This window comes from Lithobates pipiens, unplaced genomic scaffold, assembly GCF_037356315.1.
Source record: "Lithobates pipiens isolate NorthernLeopardFrog02 unplaced genomic scaffold, aLitPip1_a1.2 Scaffold_66, whole genome shotgun sequence".
NCBI classification, from domain to species: domain Eukaryota; kingdom Metazoa; phylum Chordata; class Amphibia; order Anura; family Ranidae; genus Lithobates; species Lithobates pipiens.
This window is the reverse complement of record NW_027507888.1, coordinates 489,084-509,910: the sequence shown is the minus strand read 5'-3', so window position 1 is coordinate 509,910 and position 20,827 is coordinate 489,084. Positions and strand designations below refer to the sequence as shown.

The following is a 20,827-nucleotide window of genomic DNA, read 5'->3' as shown; positions in this document are numbered from 1 at the left end:
CCCGTGCCGATGGATCGCCGCTCTTCTCGGCGGCCATTCTACAATTCAAAATTCCGCCTCCGCCTGTGATAGGCGGAACACTCAATTTCCCAGCAGCCTGTGTTCCGCCTATCACAGACATCCTCTCATACTCGTCCGTAGTATGAGAATGAGCGGATGTCCGTGATAGGCGGAACACTGACTGCTGGGAAATTCAGTGTTCCGCCTATCACAGGCGGAGGCGGAGAAGGAGGCGCGGCTTTTGAAAATTAATGTCCGCCGTCTGTCTGCTCGATACGCTGATCGAGCAGTCAGACAGCGGCGACTCGAGTATAAGCCGAGGGGGCACTTTCAGCCTCAAAAAAGAGGCTGAAAATCTCGGCTTATACTCGAGTATATACGGTACCCCTTCGTACAGTATCCAGCTGCTCTGTAGTTCAGCCGGTCATAGATTTCAGTTGGCTAGCACCAGGGCTGGAGGTGCCTGAAAGGGGTGGGATGCTATGCGGCTGACTCGAGATGCCCATGTGCAAGTAGTTTTGGAGTTTGAACTTTCTTTTCTAAAAGGGGTGTGTATGTATGTACAGTGCTTTGCGAAAGTTTTCGGTCCCCTTGAACTTTTCAACCTTTTGCCACATTTCAGGCTCCAAACATAAAGATATAAAATTTTTATTTTTTGTGAAGAATCACCAATATGTGGGACACAATTGTGAAGTGGAACGAAATCTATATTGAATTTTTGAAACTTTTTCAACCAATAAAAAAATGAAAAGTGGGGCGTGCAAAATTATTCGGCCCCCTTGCGTTAATACTTTGTAGAGCCACCTTTTGCAGCGATTAGCTGCAAGTCGCTTGGGGTATGTCTCTATCAGTTTTGCACATCGAGAGACTGAAATTCTTGCCCATTCTAACTTGCAAAACAGCTCGAGCTCAGTGAGGTTGGATGGAGAGCGTTTGTGAACAGCAGTTTTCAGCTCTTTCCACAGATTCTCGATTGGTTTCAGGTCTGGACTTTGACTTGGCCATTCTAACACCTGGATACGTTTATTTGTGAACCATTCCTTTGTAGATTTTGCTGTATGTTTGGGATCATTGTCTTGTTGGAAGATAAATCTCCGTCCCAGTTTCAGGTCTTTTGCAGATTCCAACAGGTTTTCATCCAGAATGGTCCTGTATTTGGCTGCATCCATCTTCCCCTCAATTTTAACCATCTTCCCTGTCCCTGCTGAAGAAAAGCAGGCCCAAACCATGGTGCTGCCACCACCATGTTTGACAGTGGGGATGGTGTGTTGAGGGTGATGAGCTGTGTTGCTTTTACGCCAAACATATAGTTTTGCATTGTGGGCAAAAAGTTCGATTTTGGTTTCATCTGACCAGAGCACCTTCTTCCACATGTTTGGTGTGTCTCCCAGGTGCCTTGTGGCAAACTTTAGACTAGAGTTTTTATGGATATCTTTGAGAAATGGCTTTCTTCTTGCCACTCTTCCATAAAGGCCAGATTTGTGCAGTGTACGACTGATTGTTGTCCTATGGACAGACTCTCCCACCTCAGCTGTAGTTCTCTGCAGTTCATCCAGAGTGATCATGGGCCTCTTGGCTGCATCTCTAATCAGTCTTCTCCTCGTCTGAGCTGAAAGTTTAGAGGGACAGCCAGGTCTTGGTAGATTTGCAGTGGTCTGATACTCCCATTTTAAAATGATCGCTTGCACAGTGCTCCTTGGGATGTTTAAAGCTTGGGAAATCTTTTTGTATCCAAATACGGCTTTAAAGAGGAAGTAAACCCTGATGGGTTTACTTCCTCTTTCATTCCCTGCAAAGGCAAAGCATAATGGACTACTATGCATCGCATAGTTGCCCATTATGTGTCACTTACCTGACACAGGAGCCAGCGAAGTCGCCGCTGTCCCCTGTAGTCCGTCGCATCCATTTTGCTGGTGGCGTCTCGCAGCTCCGCCGCTGTCATTCGGCGAGGTCACTCCCGCGCATGCGCACGGGAGTCGACGCGCGCGGCAGCTCCATTCTTGGAAATGCCGCGCTCAGTGCACCTGCGCACCGCTGTCTATGGCGCATGCGCCGTAGACAGCGGTGCCCGTTTTCGGAGATATTGCTTGGACCTACAGGTAAGCCTTAATCTAGCTTGCCTGTAGGTCAAAGTGGTTTGTAAGGGTTTACAACCACTTTAAATTTCTCCACCAGTATTACGGACCTGCCTGGCGTGTTCCTTGGTCTTCATGATGCTCTCTGCGCTTTCAACAGAACCCTGAGACTATCACAGAGCAGGTGCATTTATACAGAGACTTGATTACACACAGGTGGGTTCTATTTATCACCATCAGTAATTTAGGACAACATTGGATCATTCAGAGATCCTCGCTGAACTTCTGGAGTGAGTTTGCTGCACTGAAAGTAAAGGGGCCGAATAATTTTGCACGCACCGCTTTTCAGTTTTTTTATTTGCTAAAAAAAAAGTTTAAATTATCCAATAGATTTCGTTCCACTTCACAATTTGTGTCCCACTTGTTGGTGATTTTTTCACAAAAATTTAAATTTTATATCTGTTTGAAGCCTGAAATGTGGCAAAAGGTTGAAAAGTTCAAGGGGGCCGAATACTTTTGCAAGGTTATGTGTGTGTGTGTGTGTGTATATATGTATGTGTGTGTGTGTATATATGTATGTATATATGTGTGTGTGTGTGTGTGTGTGTGTGTGTGTGTGTATATATATATATATATATATATATATATATATATTAGTGTCTTCTTGTAAGCTAAAGCCTGCTTGATATGTTAAATACTCTAACCTTTTTTTTTTTTTCTTCTCTTCCTCTCTGAAAGCTTTTTATTCAACTTTTGGCTGGCCTCTGTTGCTTTTTTGTAATAGTGTAAAGATGTTCTTGCCTAGAAGGCAATGAGTGTTGATCACATGGGGTTTTTGAAATGGCTTGTCTCGCTTGTTTTGGCAAGAGGTAAACAAAGTATTTTCATATTCTGTGGTGCTGCAGTTCACATGCCCCCCCCCCCCGTCAATAAAATCCAGCGACGGGCTTAAGTCCTACATTCTGTGTGAATGGGCACAGATGCGGGAATCAGGAGTGTGCCCACATGGGTGTCCACCAAGAGCACTTATCCAACGTTGATTCTTTATGTGGGGATGAGCCACCAGCGCCCCTGAGGGTCCCCAGAATTGGAGGACCAGGACCACCCTGTGCAAAATGAACTGCACGGTGGAATGCCCCATCATTGGTGTTCTGGGGAGTGGGGGGGGCAAATAGTGCTCCATTGGTGTTTGGGGGGGGGGGGGATAGTGTGCCCCGTCATTGGTGGCCCCAGGTGAAATAGACACGGCAGGATACCTGTATATGACAAGGGACTCTGTCATGCATTATATTAGTAGTCCTGTCTGAAAATCTGCAGAATAGTATTGCAGGTCGTCGTGTTTTTATTTTTTATATTTTTAATTTTTATTTGATCTGATTTAATCAAAACAATCGGCTAACTAATGAATTATGAAAATGGCCATTAGTTGCAGCCCTAAATGCAATTATGCCAGCAAACAACCAGCTAGTTCTCTGCATGGAAAAGGGCCGCCACCATCATTGATGGCATTGAGTGAAGACAAGCCATGGATGTGGCCACTGCATCTGCACCGAGACCTAAAGAAGAAATTTAGCTTTATACCTACCTGGTGTCCAGACATCATGCAGCTTCCACCGTAAATGAGAGCAAAGTCTAAATAGGTCCAGCCTGAAGCTGTGTGTCTGAAAGTTCAGCCTTAATCTACTGTTGTAGGACCCTCATCAGCCTTGCCAGAGTGGAGGGCAGGTGTTTACCACCACATTACTGGGCAACCATAGCATGAATCGGATTAACCACTTGCCGCCCGCCCTATAACAAATAGACGGTGGCAAAGTGGTTGCATAATCCTGACTGGACGTCATATGATGTGATCAGGATTATGAGCCGCTGCGCGCCCCCAGGGGCGCGCATCGCGGCGATCGTTGTTGCGGGGTGTCAGTCTGACACCCGGCAACTACGTTCTCGGTAAAGAGTCTCCGACGGAGACTCTTTACCATGTGATCAGCCGTGTCCAATCACGGCTGATCACAGTGTAAATGGGAAAAGCCAGTGATCGGCTTTTCGTCACTCGCGTCTGTGCCGCCTATCAGTGCCCATCCATGCCCACCTGTGCCGCCTACCCATGCCCACCTGTGCCGCCTACCCATGCCAATTTGTGCCACCTATCAGTGCCCATCCATGTCGCCCATTAGTACCACCTTATCAGTGCCACATATCGGTGTCCATCAATGCCACCTCATCAGTGCCACATATCGGTGCCCATCAGTGCCGCCTTATCATTGCAACCCTATCAGTGAAGGAGAAAACTTACTTATTTGCAAAGTTTTGAAACAAACAAAAAATTTTTTTTTAAAACTTTTCGGTATTTTATTTGTTTAGCAAAAATAAAAACCGCAGAGGTGATCAAATACCACCAAAAGAAAGCTCTATTTGTGGGAAAAAAATGATAAAAATTTAATTTGGGTACAGTGTAGCATGACCGCGCAATTGTCATTCAAAGTGCGACAGCGCTGAAAGCTCAAAATTGGTCTGGGCAGGAAGGTGTTTAAGTGCCCGGTATTGAAGTGGCTAAGGCAGTGCTCGACAAAACCCGGTCGCCAGGTCGCATTGGCGACTAGAATCAGCGACCTTGCGCCTGGGGCAGCATAGCTGGGGGTATCCCGTCTCCGTGGACCCCCCCCCCCCGCGCGATCGCGTCGGGCCGCGCCGCAGGCGGCCGGTAATTGAGCCCCCGGCTTTGAGGCCTTCTGTGATCCTATGGCTCCTTCTGGAATCTGGCGCCCTCTTGTGGTGGCCGTTGGAATTACAACCAACAATGTTAATGGGCCAGTCTTTCTCCATCCCTTTACTTAGAACCCCTAAACAAAACAAAAAAAAAAAAAATATATATATATATATATATAAAAAATTTTTTTTTTTTTTAATTTATTCTAACACCCTAGAGAGTAAAATGGTGGTCGTTGCAATACTGTCTGTCACACCATATTTGTACAGCGGACTTACAAGCGCACTTTTTTTGGGGAAAAAAAATTTATTTAATAAAAAAAAAAAAGACAACAGTAAAGTTAGCCCAATTTTTTTTTTTTATATATTGTGAAAGATAATGTTACGCCGAGTAAATCGATACCCAACATGTCACGCTTCAAAATTGCGGCCGCTCATGGAATGGCGACAAGCTTTTACCCTTTAAAATCTCCATAGGCGACGTTTAAAAAATTCTTCAGGTTGCACGTTTTGAGTTACAGAGGAGGTCTGGGGCTAGAATTATTGCTCTTACTCTACCGATCGCAGCGATACCTCACATGTGTGGTTTGAACACCGCTTTCATATATGCGTTCGCTTCTGCACGCAAGCTTGGCAAGACGGGGCGCATTTAAAACCAATTTTTTTTTCTTATTTTAACTTTTATTTTTATTTTTTTCACTGTTCTTTTAAAAAAAAAAAAAAAATGTGTGTCACTTTTATTCCTATTACAAGGAATGTAAAAATCCCTTGTAATAGAAAAAAGCATGACAGGTCCTCTTTTATATATGAGATCTGGGGTCAGAGAGACCTCACATCTCATATTTACACTAAAATGCAATTTAAAAATGTCCCTCTAAGAGCTATGGGCAATGACTTGGAGACAGGTGGGGGGCTGGGGGCGCTATCTTCCCCTCACTCGTCTCCATGTCAGGCCAGGGACAGGTCCAGATCGCCGTCACGGACCTGGCTCCTAACTTTTTTAGCTGGCTCCTAGATTCCAAGCAAATTTGTCAACCCCTGGGCTAAGGTACTCTATGCAGTTGGTCCTCTGTGGGATTCTAGAATTGGAAAACTATGGCAATACTACTTTGAAAGTGTGCAAGTACTGTACAGGCAAAATTGCTCATGTACTAGATCAAATCACTGTAGAGAGCTATTTACAATCAGTCATGTCCTTCTCTTTATTATTTTATGTTTTTGATCCTGCCAGTGAATGTTGTGGTGGTGTGCTGTCCCCCACAGGCAAGTTTATCAATGTGCCTCAGGTTTTCTTTTTCCTCATGGGACACAGTCGACAGCAGATTGATGTCTCATGGGACACTGAGGAGAAAGGATCCTTTCTCCTCAGGATCAAGCCTGCAGAAGTGCCCCTATAGCAAAAATATATCTTGCTATCAAGGCAAGAGCAAGGAATGCTGGTAGGAGACCTCGGAGGAGGTTAAGGGCTGCTCTTTGCAAAACATTGCAAGGAGCAAGGCCATTTTGACATGTTGTAAAGGTATTTAAAGAGGTTGTAAAGGTTTTTTTTTTTCTTTTTTTTTTTTCCTAAGTAGGTTCCTTTAAGCTAGTGCATTGTTGGTTCACTTAGACTTTTTTTTTTTTCCTTCGATTTCCCTTCTAAATGGTTTTTTCTTTGAATTTCTCACTTCCTATTCCTCCTCAGTAAGCTGTTCTGGCTGACTAAACGCCACTTGGATGATGGTGTGAAGTTTACTGAGGAGAAACGAAGTGAGAAATTCAGACAAAGAAACATTTAAAAGGGAAATCTAAGGAAAAGGTAAATGAACCAACAATGCACTAGCTTAACCACCTAAGGACCGCCGCATGGGAATGTACGTCATCAGAATGCCATGTACAGGCACAAGCACGTACATGTACGTGCTTGCCTTCCAGCGGGTGGGGGGTCCGATTGGACCCCCTCCCGCTGGATGCGGCGGTCCGTTTCGCTGAATGAGAAGCTTCCTCCCGCTGTGTATAGTAAACACAGGCAGGGAGGAAGTGATGTCATTCTCCTTGGGGCGGTCTTTTTCAACCGACTACGAGGAGAACACTGAAAGTAAATGCACCAAACACTACACTAACATATATAGGCACAAAAATCCGCCCCCCCTCCCAGTCGGTGTCGCTGATTGCAGTGATCATTTATTTACTGATCACTGCATTCAGTGTCAGTTGTGACAGTAAAAAGTGTCAGGGCAGTTAGTGTTAGGTCCAGAGTAGCCCCCTACCCCCCCCAATAAAGGTTTAACCCCCCGATTGCCCCTAGAGTTAACCCTTTCACCCCCTTTTGGTCACTAAGCGATCATTTTTCTGATCGCTGCATTAGTGGCACTGGTGTCGCTAATTCACTAGTTATTTTTTTAGGTTCACCGCCAGGTTTTTATAGCGCTAGGTACCCAGATATACTACCCAATAATGGTTTTAACCCCCTGATTGCCCCTAGTTAACCCTTTCACCAGCAATCACCGTATAAGTGTCACTGGTGATGCTAGTTAGCCAGTTATTTAGGTTCCCCGTCAGGTTTTTATATAGCGCCAGGGACCCCCATATACTACCTAATAAAAATTTGAACCCCCTGATTGCCCCTAGTTAACCCTTTCACCAGTGATCACCGTGTAAGTGTTACGGGTGACTCTGGTTAGTTTGCTTTTTATAGCATCAGGGCACCCACCATTTATTACCCAATAAAGGTTTAACCCCCTGATCACCCGGCGGGTGATATCAATTAGGTTTTAGGGTCAGGGTCTGCGTCGCCCCAGGCAGCGCTAGGTTAGTGACAGTACCGCTAACACCCACGTGCAAAGCATACACCTCCCATAGTGGTATAGAATCTGAACAGATCAATATCTGATCTAATCAGATCTATATTGGCGTCCCCAGCAGTTTAGGATTCCAAAAAAACGCATTAGCAGGATCAGCCCAGATACCTGCTAGCACCTGCGTTTTGCCCCTCCGCCCAGCCCACCCAAGTGCAGTATCGGTCGATCACTGTCACTTACAAAACACTAAACACATAACTGCAGCGATTGCAGAGTCAGGCCTGATCCCTGCGATCGCTAACAGTTTTTTTGATAGCGTTTTACATTTAAATCCGGAAGGCAGTGCTTGGTTTTCGGGGTCCCGTACGTGGCTAGGCTCCCAAAAAGTCCCCCACATGTGGTATCCCCGTACTCGGGAGAAGCATCAGAATTAATTTTGTGTAATTTCACTTATGCCCATAGCATGTGTGAACAATATATCATTTAGTGACAACTTTGTGCAAAAAAAAAAAAAAGTTTTTTTTAATATTCCTGCAACTTGTGGCAAAATATAAAATATTTCATGGACTCAGCATGCCTCTCAGTAAATAGCTTGGGGTATCTACTTTCCAAAATGGGGTCATTTGGGGGGGTTTGTGCTATTGGCATTTTATGGCCTTCGAAACTGTGATAGGTAGTGAGGAGTGGGGGGGGGGGGGGTTGTACTGCCATTTATGCACCTCAAGAAGTGAGATGGGCAGTCGTAAATTAAAAGTTGTGTAAATTCCAGAAAATGTACTTTAGTTTGTAGACGCTATAACTTTTGTGCAAACCAATAAATCTACGCTTATTGACATTTTTTTTTTTACTAAAGACATGTGGCTGAATAAATTTTGCCCTAAATGTATGACTAACATTTAGTTCGATTTTTCTTATAACAAAAAGTAGAAAATATATTTTTTTTTCTCAATTTTCGGTCTTTTTCCATTTATATCGCAAAAAATAAAAATCGCAGAGACAATCAAATGCCATCAAAAGAAAGCTCTATTTGTGGGAAGAAAGGCACGCAAATTTAGTTTGGGTACAACATTGCATGACCGCGTAATTACCAGTTAAAGCAGTGCAGTGCGAAATTTTAAAAAGACCTCTGGTGTTTAGGCTGACTATTGGTCCGAGGCTGAAGTGGTTAAAGGAACCTATTTAGAAAATAAACAAAGCTTTACAACCCCTTTTAATTCTTTAAAGAATAAGTCTCTTTAACATGTTTACCGTATATATATTTTGTGTATGGCTAAAGTTACACCAGTTTACCACCTTGATCTAAATTACTCCTGATTTAAAAAAGCTTCATTTCTATAAATGTCCAATTTCTTTTCATTTTAGTACCATTTTTTGATCTTATTGGGTTTTAGGAGAATGCCTTTTCCTAAAGCTACTTCAGCAACACTTAAAAAATGTTTAGTACTACTTGGTTGGACTTGTGTATTACATCCTTGCTGTTTTTTTTTTTTTTTTTCTTTTCAGGCCAGCTGCATAGCATCACTTTTCAGAGACAAGAGGAAGATTACTTGAAACTGACTGTACGCTGCAGGCCCTGTATCTTTGTTCTGGGACATAACTGCAGTGCCCGAGGCAAGGTGGTTAATGCTCTTTTGGGTGATCCTCTTCTGCCAGTTGGAACATGTTGTGACCCAGACACCTGTAAGCGAAGGCGCATTAGTTTTAGACATGGCAAACAGACTTTGGTAAGTTTGGCACTGCCTGAGCAATATGAACTAGTTCATCAGCTGGTAGCTCATCAAGGTAAATGGGACACCATTCCTGAAGAGGATTTGGATATACCAGAAGATGAAGAGGACCCTGCACACAGATTGGCTGAGCTTGAAGTAACCTTGCCTTACCACTTGCTGCAGGTATGTGTTTTTTTTTTTTGTTGTTATATAGATATGTTCTAAAATATTGTGTATTGGTGAGTCTCCATTAAATAAAAAGTGAAGTTACAGTAATGTGTACATTCTTAGAGGTTTCTGATCACTGTGGTATTGGAGTAGATCTGAGGAAGCACAGGAGTATATCTCCTTTTTTGGGTCTAAAACTATTAGACAGGGGCCAGGGGCGGACTGACCATTGGGCCACTCGGGCACTGCCCGAGGGCCCCATGCCACCAGGGTGCCCCATCAGGGCTGCCCCACCTCTCCAGTACCTTCTCAGCCAATAGAAACATGTCTGTGTATACTGTGTGTGGGTGTGTTTGTGTATACTGTGTGGCCCCATAATTTGATTGCCTGGGGGCCCCATGAGTTGTCAGTCCGCCGCTGGTCCTAGCACATGAATTGGGAGAAGGGGAAAGATGTAAGGGCATGTTGGATGAGTAAAGAATGAAGTATATAGGGAGTATAGGGCTACATGTGGTGGTGGGGTAGCGGGGTGTTGTGTGTCTGAGCAGGGGATCGGGGGCAAAGCTCCTGTTTTCTACATCTGAACTAGGTGTTTATGGGAGAAATGTTTTCAGTCATCTGGAACCTGAGAAAATTATCCAAATTTGTGCCTGTCATGGTGTTGCGCTATTAGTTGTTCTTAGCTTTTTTTTTTTTTTTTTTTTTTATTTCTTTGTGACCTGTAAATTGTACAACTCAGTTGAATAACATTTTTAGATCAAAAAGCACAAGGAGAAAAAAATGGACTTTATAGGCACCGATTATAAAAATAACAGTTTATTAAACACAAGATACAAAAGGGAATTTTCATTAAAACTTTATTTTGCAGAGTCAATACATGCAAAACTGTTGCTTTTACTCTCTAAAACAGCAAAAAAAATGCCAAACATCATAGTCCTGCAACAGTGTATGGTATGTAGTAACACGCTTGCTCTACATCTTTTGCATATGAATGCTTCATCGGGAGCTTAATAGCTGTTCTACAAAAGATGGGAGTGACATATAAGCATATGCGTAATCTAACAAAGTACATTGGTAGTGTTCCACATTTTTTAGCAGAATTCATCCCAAAGGGTAAATATGCAGCAGATACCCATAAGTGACATGCAACTGGCGATTTAAGGTTCAATGTGGGGGTGTGCCCGTTAAACAGGAAAAAGTAATATTTGTAAAAAAAAAAAAAAAAAAAAAAAGCAAGGGTGAATATCCCCATATCATCAAAGTGTCCATTATTTGAGAAAAGATAGCAGATTTGAAAAAACCCAATTCCTGCATAAAAGCAGACGAGGGAAGATGGCAAATAGTATTGGCCAAAAGCCCTACCTCTGCACATAGACCATACAGGAGCGATCTCATAGGTAGCCAGATAGTAGATGGTATTAATGTAATAGTAACCAACATAAACAGACCACAGTGACCTCAAACACAAACATATGATAACAAGGGTTTAATATCTATATATAGTACCTAGTATTCATAATACAAAGAACATTGAGGCGTTTGACACTTAGCTACTCTCACCTGTTAAATAAACTAAGGTGAACAAATCAAAGCCATCTGGTATCTTAGTTAAAGCAAGGAGACAGACTGTGTGCTGGGCTCCTGGTAGTTGGCCCTAACAGTTTTCTATCTAAAAACAATAAGGCCCCTTTCACATGGGACAGATCAGTAATGATCCACCGCTTGATGATCGGCTTGCTCAGCGGGGATTGCTCCGTTTGTCCCCGCTGAGCCGGCAGATAACCGGGCGCTCCTCGCACACTGTGCAGGTACCGCCCTGTCGGCTCACAGTTCTCCTCTATGGGGGATCGGATGAACACGGACCATCTGTCCATGTTCATCCGATCCGCTCTGCAGACGGATAGAAAAATAGTATTTTCTTCCGTCTGCAGAATCGGACAATGGCTGAGGCGGACGATATCGGGTGTCTGCGGATGTTCAACTACAGACACCCGCTATCCCATAGGAATGCATGTATGTCTGTATTTTATCCGCAAACGGATGGATGAAATATGGACATACTGTCCGCATGTGTGAAAGGGGCCTAAAACATGTATCCAATGACTGGATCTGAAAGGTAAACTGATATTGTAGCAATCTAGGAATTGGTAAGAACAAGTCCAAGAAGCAACAAAGTAGCTAAGATAGTCCTCATAGTAGATGAAGGGAATACACACCTTGATCTGCAGAAAATTTGTAAGCAGCTGAAAGCAACAGAGAGCACCAAGACAACTGACTGCCTGTGAAGGATTCCCTCTTGTAGAGCTAGACAGGGCTGCTCTATATACACACCCCAGACAGGTGTGTGGCTGACTTGGCCATCACCAAGGTGCACACCCACACCCCCTAGTGGCCAACAGCCAGAACTACCACTGATGGAAAAATGCCACTTAGAGCAGATGTGACCCATCAAACACGGGGATGGTAAAAGGGGAGATAGTGGGGCAGAGGATGGTTGGCCTGTAAGATGACTAGAACAATTAGGGGGAGGAAAGAAGGGAACCACAAAGGCTCCGACCACAATGCACCCCACAATCAGATTATATAAATACTGTATTGCGGCTTTCTGGCCGCACACACAACCATCATACCAGTATGTCACAGGGATCCGAAGCACAATACCAAGAGGAAATCCACTGCCAGGCTTCTGGAACAAAAAGACATAAAATAAGTTAGATGTAGTATATTCTAATGTATAAAACGTATAATAAACTAGAAATTAGGGGAAGATACTGCGCTGTAGCCAAAGTGGGGATCAACAGCTAACACCCAAACAAACAAAGTTCAGTGAAAATGGGGGAAAGGTGGTGTAGCGCTAGTGAGTGAATTGAAAAATAACTCCAAAAATTGTATGTTGAGAAGTGATGATAATAAAACTAATACTATAACACATGCATGTGACAAAATGTGCAAAAATGCGTAAAAACACAATGCAAATATTCGCTAATATGTGTATGCGTGTGTGTATGTGTATGCGTGTGTGTGTATATGTATGCGTGTGTGTATATGTATGCGTGTGTGTATATGTATGCGTGTGTGTATATGTATGCGTGTGTATATGTATGCGTGTGTGTGTATATGTGTGTGTGTGTGTGTATATATGTATGTATATGTGTGTGTATATATGTATGTGTATATATATATATATATATATATATATATATATATATATATATATATATATATATATATATATATATATATATATATATATATATATATATATATATATAATCACTACTGTAAGGGGTTCATTTTTTTACTGTAGAACTGTGAAAGTAATATTTACAGTAGCTCTGTACGATAAAGGGCTCCTCATTTTAGTTTTTTTTAACCCCATTATGTTACTGGCCGATCAATTATGAAAATAGTAATCGATTTCATAATCGATTAGTTGACGATTAAGCGATTAGTTGTTTCAGCCCTAGATTTGACACTACGGGGGTCTCGTTCATTGTCCTGGCAGTTATCTCACAGGATCGGGGTGGGGGGACTGGAGGATACTTTAGCATGAGACTAAATGGATTGAACGCCTGAGTTTGTATAAGATTTATTACTGTTGTCTTGATTTTATTTTGGTCTAGTTTAATGTTCCTAGATTTTCCTTCTTAAGTGTACTACCTCATGGGCAACTATATAAAAAATGTGTGTCCATCCTGATTCTTGAATGTACATCTCTTGCTATATATATATATATATATATATATATATATATATATATATATATATATATATACACACATACATATACACACACAAATCTTGGTGGATATCAGTGGCTGTAATATAAGTCCCAACAAAACAGTCCACATGGATAATGGAAAAGTGTCAGTGTTGGTATTCCCAGTAAAAAGATCAGACAGCCACACAATTCAGTTGGACTGGGAACAGCGACTTATCTGGAGTGATTTCAGAGAGAAATACTCTTACCAGAGAAAATCGACACATCTGTCGTTTGACAGTGGGTCAACTGCGCTCGTTATCTCAGGTGTTGTATGTCGGTGGTAGATTCACGTAAATCGCCGCACTGTCTCCGGATTTCAGACTCCCAATATCAGTGGCTGTAACGTGCGTCTCCCGGGTCAGCAGGGTCCAATTCACATTGGGGTGCCATCTTGTATCTCCGATGAAAAAGCTGTGCCTGTAATCTCCAAAATATATAATATAATGTATAATAAACTAGAGCTGCAACTAACGATTATTTTCATAATAGATTAATCGTCCGATTATTCGATTAATCAGATAAAAAAACTGAAAGTGTATGTATATGTGTATATATATATGTGTATACACACACACACGTACGTGTCCCCCCCCCTGGTGTCTCGGGTTTTCTCACCCCTTCATTGTGACAGCGGCTCCTCCTCGGTGTGCCGGGGTGGTGTGGGGCGGAGTCTCAGTCCGGAGCCGCCACACGTGACTCGGCCAACTCCTCCAAATAGAGCGAAGGGCACCCCGAAGCTGGGAGATGGATGCACGCATGTGCAGAGCACAACCTCCAATCATGGCAGTGCTGGAAGGCTGCTGGGTAGAGGGGAGAGGGGGACCCGAAAGCAGCGCAGGCGCGTTGCTGGCGGGACGTCAGCTGGGTGGAGAATGCAAGCAGGCGTAGCTGCGTAGTCATGGACGTGGTGCATGCGTAGGACACGGGAAGATGCACATGATTCTAATGGACCGGCAGGGGGGGGAAGGTGCAGACTAGGGGTGCAACGGATCAAAAACTCACGATCGGATTGTTCCTCGCATCAGAGTCACGGATCGGATCAATTTTCGGATCATTAAAAAAAATAACACTATCCCCGCCCCCCACAGCCACATTGTTTAAATAAAAGGTATAACACTATCTCCCCCCCCCCCAATAAAATGCAGCTTTTTACAAGCATAAACAGTCAGCATATCACTGATTTGCGCCAAGCTCACCACTGATCAAAGTTCCTCCAAACAGACCGCAGTGATGAGTCCCGGGATGCCTATTGGCGCAAATCGTCAGTGATATGCTGACTGTTTTTATGCTTGTCATAAGCTGCGTTTTATTGGGGGGGGGGGTGGGGGGGAGATAGTGTTGTACCTTTTTTATTTAAATCAACAATGTGGCTGTGCCAAGCAAGTGGAAAGGCATAAATAGGATTAGATAATTAACTGCTATCTAATAGATAGTAATTAGGTTAGATTAGGTAATGTAGTGGTACCTGCATAAAAAGTTTTGAATGAGGGCAGGCAAGGCATCCAGCGTGACTCCTCCAGAATTCCTTCACTTGGGCTGACACAGGCTGAACGCCGTGCTGGGGTGACGTCAGCGCGCAGCTCACCGCTGCCGGGTGTACCAAGATGGCCGCCAGCTCCAGCGGATCGCATGGTGCGGACCAACTAATCGATAATGAAAATCGTTGACAACGATTTTCATTATTGATTATCGATAATATCGATTAAGCGTTTCAGCCCTATAATAAACCAGCAAGTAAATTACAAACTGCAATCAAATTGCAGGGTACAGTAACAAACTCAATATAAATCTAAACCAGGCACATATGACCGCGGTAAGGGATTGGATGACGCTTATATCACCAAAAATTTGTATAATCAAAGGTGGGGTACACCTATAACAAAAGGAAGAGAGAAAAAGGAGGGGGGGACAGGGTTAAAAAAAGGGGGGTGGGAGAGAGTGACAGGAGGCATAGCAACAGCAAGAGATGTACATTCAAGAATCAGGATGACACACATTTTTTTATATAGTTGCCCATGAGGTAGTACACTTAAGAAGGAAAATCTAGGAACATTAAACTAGACCAAAATAAAATCAAGACAACAGTAATAAATCTTATACAAACTCAGGCGTTCAATCCATTTAGTCTCATGCTAAAGTATCCTCCAGTCCCCCCACCCCGATCCTGTGAGATAACTGCCAGGACAATGAACGAGACCCCCGTAGTGTCAAATCTAGGGCTGAAACAACTAATCGCTTAATCGTCAACTAATCGATTATGAAATCGATTACTATTTTCATAATTGATCGGCCAGTAACATAATGGGGTTAAAAAAACCTAGAATGAGCCCTTTATCGTACAGAGCTACTGTAAATATTACTTTCACAGTTCTACAGTAAAAAAATGAACCCCTTACAGTAGTGATTATCTGCTTTTTTTTTTTCTACTATAAAGGGCTCATTTTAATTTTGTTAACCCCATTATGTTACTAAATGTCTTAGACCTGGTTCATATCTATGCGTTTTATGGTGCTTTTTGCAGAAATGCACTACAGTTCATTTACATGGTTTCCTATAGGACACGTTCACATCTGAAAGGGTCAGGGACTTTTAAACGCAAAATGGTGCTTTATTTGTTCACTACACTTCAATAGAGAAGCTGCAGAAAAGCATGTAATGCATTTTTTCAGCAATTTGTGTTTTTTAATTTGGCCAAAAAAATGCATATTGCAGTAAATGCACGTGCGCAAAAATCAAAACGCACTGCAGAAGCAGATCAAAAGCAAACTGTATAGGTGTACCGAGCCTTATGCTGGCCACACGGATCAATTTTCAGATGAGAATATTCAGACGAAAAATCTTTGTACATTCGCTGAAAGAATTTTGTTTGAAATTTTCACTTGTTTTTAAAATGAACTATTTCTGAATGAAAACTACATACTGTCAGAAAACTTCTTAGTCAAAGGAATTTTCAATTTCCAAATTTTCCCGTCACTGTGATTGAAAATGACCATCAATTTGACCCACTTTTTTTTTTGTTTAAAAGGCTATTAACCGATTAATCTAAACAATAATCGGCCAACTAATCGATTATGAAAATTGTTGGTTGCAGCCCTAGTCAAATCTGTGGCATAAATCCAAATGCCTACTTAGGTTTAACATAAGGGGGTAAAGTTGACGACATCAAGTCCTATGTGAAGGGCAGGAGAAAATGTTAGGGTTGTGTCCTTAATACTGTCAAATGTGGATCAAGTGTACTTTATGACGTAGAAGTCAGGGAAGGTGTAGGAGCATTGGGCATCAAGTGTGGTGCTAGCTAAAGAACATGTGAAAGCTAAATCTGTTGTGACTGGCAGAAGAAAAGGAAGTGGAACCTGACCCAGATGGGTTCTGTAGTAGGTTTAGTGCTTGTGCCGCTCCAAATCCTAGATGTGTATTAGTGCGTGAAGTTGTAGATGCATTAGGATTTGGACTCGTACGTGTCGAGTCACAATGCGATCTTAAATTGGATAGAAGCATTTAACACTCCTACAAAGTCCATTCTTTCAACTGCCAATTAGAGGATTCCTAAAGGGGGGAAAAAAAGGTGGGGAGGGGGCAAAAGAAAAAAGGGGGTTGGTACATATAGTGGTATGAGATGTACAGCGCCAATTTCCACTAGTAGTTAAAGTAGTAAATGTATGCATTTACAGGTGAATAACAAACCTGTTACATCTGAAGGAAAACTGCCCCAAAGCATGATGCTGCCACCACCATGCTTCACTGTGGATATGGTGTTCTTTTGATGATGTGGTGTTTTTGTGCCAAGCCTGTTTTTGGAAAATTTAGCCAGGCTTGGATGTTTTTCTCAAAAAAAAAAAAAAGCTTCCGTCTTGCCACTCTACCCCATAGCCCAGACAAATGAAGAATACGGGAGAATGTTGTCACATGTACCACACAGCCAGTACATTCCAGATACCTTTTTAATGTTGCTGTAGGCTTCTTGGCAGTCTCTCCAGTCTTTTCGTCTTTTCATAAATTATTGGAGGGACATCCAGTTATTGGTAATGTCACTGTGGTGCCATATTTTCTCCACTTGATGACTCTATTCACTGTGTTCCATGGTATATCTAATGCCTTAAATTCTTTTGTACCCTTCTGACGGATACCTCTTTAACAATGGGATCCCTCTGATGCTTTGGAAACTCTCTGTGGATCGTGCTTTTGCTGAAGTATGCGACTAAGAAAATGTCAGGAAAGACTTTATAGAACTGAACTTTATTGGGGTTAATCGGAAGAATTTTAAATGATGGCACTTAGAAATAAAGTAGCGGCTAGTGTGCCAACATCCCTGAGATGGATCTCACAAAAGTGAGTATACCCCTCAGTTTTTTAAATGTTTTGTTAGCTTTTATGTGACAACACTGAAGAAATTACACTTTGCTACAATGTATAGTAGTGAGTGTATAACAGTGCAAATTCGCTGTCCCCCTCAAAATAACGCAACAGCCATTCATGTTGAAATTGACAACAAAAGTGAGTAAAACCCCTAAGTGAAACTGTGTCCGATTTGGGCCCAATTAGTCACTTTCCCCCTCTGCTGTCATGTGACTCATTAGTGCTGCAAGGTCTCAGGTGTGAATGAGAAGCAGTTGTGTTAAATTTGGGGTTATCGCTCACTTTCATACTAGTCACTGGAAATTCAGCAAGGCACCTCATGGCAAAGAACTGAGGACCTGAAAAAAAGAATTGTTGCTCTACATAAGGATAGCCTAGGATAGAATGCAGAGACCCTGAAACTGAGCTGCAGCATGGTGGCCAAGACTAACTGCATTTTAACAAGACAGGTTCCGCTCAAAATGGGCCTCACCATGGTCGACCAAACAAGTTGAGTGTGCTCAGCGCCATATCCAGAGGTTGTCTATGGGAAATGTATGAGTGCTGCCAGCTTTGTTGAATGGGTGGGGGTCAGCCATTCAGTGCTCACACCATAAGCCACACCTCAAATTGGTCTGCATGGCTGTCATCCCAGAAGGAAACCCATTTAAAAGAAGCGCAAAGCCCGCAAACAGTTTGTAGACAAGCGGAATAAGGACATGGTCTGACCATGTCCTGTGGTCTTAGACAAATATAAACTTATTTGGTTCAGATGCTGTCAAGCGTGTGGCAGCAACCAGGTGATGAGTACAGACCAGTGTCTTGCCTACAGTCAAGCATGGTGGTGGGAGTGTCGTGGTCTGTGGCTGCATGAGTGCTGCCGGCACGGGGGCGCTGCAGTTCATTGAGGGAACCATGAATGCCAACATGTACTGTGGCATACCGAAGCAGAGTATGATCCGCTCCTTTTGAAGACTGGGCTGCAGGGCAGAATTCTAACATAACAACCCCAAACGCACCTCCAAGATGACCACTGCCTTACTAAAAAAGCTGAGGAAAGAGGACTTAAGTGGCAACCTGTGAAGCTCTGGTGAACTCCATGCCCAAGAGGGTTAAGACAGTGATGGAAACAATTGGTCCAATTTGAACATTTTCACTTGGATTTAAAAAAAATGAGGGGTGTACTCACTTTTGTGTGTGTATTTCTATATTGCCCTGTTTCCCTGAAAATAAAACCTAGTGTGATTGTGATGGCTGCAATATAAGCCCTACCCCCCAAATAAGCCCTAGTTAAATTCCTTGTAGGTCTTATTTTCAGGGTAGGGCTTATTTGGAAGGTAGGCCTTATATTTTATTCACCTTCTGACACAGCTCCTCTCTTTAGCCATTGGGTTGTTAGGACACCTTTAGGAGAGGACTAGGCATAACATGTAATGAGAACTCAGAACTTCTAGTTCCACCCAAGGGGCGGTCCCTTAGGTAACAACCCCTCAGCCTGCCATGCAGCTTCAGTTTTATTTTGCCTAGTGGAGAAGGACCTAGGAACCCTGCAGGCCCATCGGTCCATTTTTTATTTTTCTGCAGAAGCTTTGCTTTTTGCGCAAGACAGCAGATCACAGCATCTGCTATCAACAGCCGGCTGGGTGACAGGCTGGATACCCTTATCCTTGTAGTCCAGCCTGGTCAGCAAGCGCGTGCAGACCAGAGCTACGCACTGGGCCAGCCACGACGTACCTCAGCTCCAGGTGGTTAATGCTCTGGAGCACACACATGACCGGGGTACTGATATCTGCGTCAGTGGGCCGGGCCAACAGCCACCCTGTACTGATCGGCGAGTGGGTTTGTGATGGAATGTCTCCCAGCTCTGCAGGACTGGTAAGTACAGCTCTACCTGCCTCGGTGGGGCTCAGCAGCTGGGAATTCCCTGGGAGGTCTATTTGGGGGTCCCTCACCACCTCTTCTCTCCCTGTCCTCATCTCCCCCCCCCCCTCCCCGTGGGGATGCTACGTGAGTCTGCTGAGCCGTGTGTCAGATGCAGAGGCTTTCTGGGGGGGGGGGGGGGGTCTGTGCTGGCTGTGCCCTGATGTGATTCTCTCCCTGGGGGGGGTGTCTGGTGGCTGTGCCTGTCGATCGCTGCAGTGCTGTTCGCCACCATTTCTCTTCCACTGTCCACTGTATACAGTGTTCAGGTATCTTGGGTGAGGGCAAGGAGCAGCATGCTTTCCTGGAGCTTGGCGGCCATTTTCCCTGTTTTGTGTGGTTTATACTTTGTATGCTCGGTGGCCATTTTTCTTGGCGCCAGAACACGTTGTGGATCAGTTCAGCTCCATAGGCAGCAACTCTAGACAGCGCAGTGTGATCTCCTATGCACCTGGGGGCTGACAAGGGACACGGGCACTACTAGCTGGACAGCGCAGAGCCAGTCAGGGTGGTGAGTCCTGCGGGAAAGAGCCTCTCAGCCAGCAGCAGTTAGGAGGGTGGGACCATCACTGTCCTAAGTCCCCATTGGGTGGCAGACAGGGGTAGGGTCAGCATTGCTTCAGAAACTGGTGTTTCTTCCCCCAAAATCCAGGCAATTGCAACCGGTTCGCCTGCAGATGGATGCTTTGTCGGTTTCCTGCCCCCCACCTTCCTCCGGGGAGAGCTCTGACAAAGACTCGGGCCCTGCTGAGGCTGGTGACCCCTGTTCTGTCGTTTTCAGATGACACTGAGTCCGGTCCATGCGCGACAAAGAGCTTGTTGAAGCACTTATCACAGCTGTGCGTGATACCCTGAAGATTCAGGAGCCAGCAGATCCCTCTGCTGATGTAGCGGTCCCTTTTGGGTCCCGTAAGCCAGCCTGTTAACCTAAGGTGTTCCCGTATCTGACTTATTTTGACAAGTTCATTTACAAGGAATGGGGTCGACCACAACAGACCTTTTCGGTCCCCAAATACATTGCAGTGCGTTACCTCCGGTCGTGGACCCCCCAGTATCCAGGTTAAACAAATTCACCACGATCCCGGGAGAGGGGACTCCTGCATTTAAGGACCCCACAGACAGGAAGGCAGAGGCAATGGCTTGTTTCTTTACGGTTGTGGGGTCAACCATGCAACCAGAACTGCCATCTGCACTTGTCTCAGACACTAACTGATTGGGCAAAACTGTTGCACTGCGAATTGGGAGAACGGGCTTCTCCTGTCTGCGTGGAACTAGAAGACAACTAGTGCAAGACCTTAAGTACGTTTGTGACGCAGCCCTGGATACCCTGCCTCTGTTATCCAGGGCTTCAGTGTCAGCAGTGGTGCTGAGGTC

The 20,827-nt window shown here is 43.9% G+C and overlaps 1 long non-coding RNA gene across 3 annotated transcripts in view; it reads left to right on the top strand.

Annotated features, from left to right (window-relative positions):
* LOC143958945 (uncharacterized) overlaps positions 1–20,827 on the top strand; it is a 126,274-nt gene that overhangs the window by 79,241 nt on the left and 26,206 nt on the right. For all 3 annotated transcript variants that reach the window (XR_013270153.1, XR_013270155.1, XR_013270154.1), the window contains exon 2: positions 9,062–9,450. This is a non-coding gene — a long non-coding RNA (uncharacterized LOC143958945). The remainder of the gene's footprint in view (positions 1–9,061; positions 9,451–20,827) is intronic.